This window comes from Camelus bactrianus, chromosome 25 (genome assembly GCF_048773025.1).
Source record: "Camelus bactrianus isolate YW-2024 breed Bactrian camel chromosome 25, ASM4877302v1, whole genome shotgun sequence".
In the NCBI taxonomy this organism is placed as follows: Eukaryota; Metazoa; Chordata; class Mammalia; order Artiodactyla; family Camelidae; genus Camelus; species Camelus bactrianus.
The window spans coordinates 14,534,293-14,535,966 of record NC_133563.1 but is presented as its reverse complement, the minus strand read 5'-3'; positions in this window follow the sequence as shown (position 1 = coordinate 14,535,966).

Here is a 1,674-nt window from a genome sequence, read left to right as displayed (position 1 = left end):
TAGATTCCACATCTAAGTGATATCAAATGGTATTTTTCTTTCTCTTTCTGGCTTACTTCACTTAGAATGACATTCTCCAGGTCCATCCATGTTGCTGCAAATGGCATTATTTTATTATTTTTAATGGCTGAATCATAATCCATTATATAAATATACCACAACTTCTTTATCCAGTCATCTGTCGATGGACATGTAGATTGTTTCCATATCTTGGCTATTGTAAATAGTACTTCTATGGACATTGGGGTGCATGTATCTTTTTTGGTGAGAGCTCTCTAACAATTAGAACTGTCATACCGCCAAAAGTCCAATTCTGAGATATAGTCAGAAGACCTTTACCAGTCACAGTTTAACTATTTCTTTTAGCTCACACTTTAGGAAAAGGAAAGGCAGCTCATTTTTTACAAGAAACTCAGAGATCTCAAAGTATGCTCACTTGCCTCTGAAAAAAGGCTATAATGTGGAAGATGATTTTTTTTTTAGTAAAAAGGCAAATTATAAAGTTAAAACATAAAAAAAATTGGCATTTCATAAAATTAGAAAACTGCCCCTAATTCTGCCATTTCCAGGGATAATAATTTGGTATGTTAATAGCATCTATTTTTTATGATTATAAAATGAATATCAGAAAATTTAAATACAGAAAAGCATAAAGAGAAAAACAAACATAAGAAAAAGAAAAGACAAGAGTAAAAGTAATTCCATAATCCCCTACATAATGACTTACGTTTTGATCTATTTTTTTCCTAGTCCTTTATTTTGCTATTTTTATATTTAATTTAATTTATAATTTTTAATGAAACTTATACTTTACAAAGTTTTGTAAGCCATTCTCTTCACATAGCCTAATATTATGGACATTGCCTCATTATTTTAATTTTTCAAGTACATAATCGTTAATGGAGACTTACAGCTAGATCTTGTGACTATACCATGAAATATTTAACCAGTTTCCTATTCACAAATAATTATGTATGCAGTGGTTTGCTAGCATAGTGACATTGCAATGAATATCTCTGTATATTATTACATATTATCCAAATGCTAATTGTGCTCTTAGGTTAGACATCTAGGAGAGGAATTAATAATTCCTCCAAGGTTCTTGATATGTCTGACCAAACTGACCTCTGGAAATCGTATACTAGTTTACTTTCTCACTATCAGTAACTGATAGTAGACTTTTTAAAAGGAACTGTCTTTAACAGTAAGTTATAGTTGGTAGATTATGCAGGCTGTTTTAATTTTAATTTATATTTCTTTAAAATTAATATTTCAAATTGATTTCATATGACTAATGGCCAATTAAATTTTTTCTTTAACATACCTATTCATATTTTTCCCCATTCTCAGTTGTATTGTTAGTGTTTTAAAAATTTATTCATAGGAACTCTTTATATATCAAAGACATTAAATCTTTATCTTTTTTTTGCCTTAAATGTAGTTTTGTATTTTTAGCACTCAGAAGTTTTAATTTGTATGTAATCATACTTCTCAGTTTTTGTGATTTTTTTCCATTGCTATTCTTTTAGAAAATTCTTTACATCGATCCTTCCTTAGTTAGACATGTTGTATCAGTCACAGTTCAGTCAGCGGAACAGAACCACTAGGAGATAGACACACACAGATTTGCTCTTAGGCCATTATAGGAGCTGGTTAAGCAGTGTCTGCAAGGCT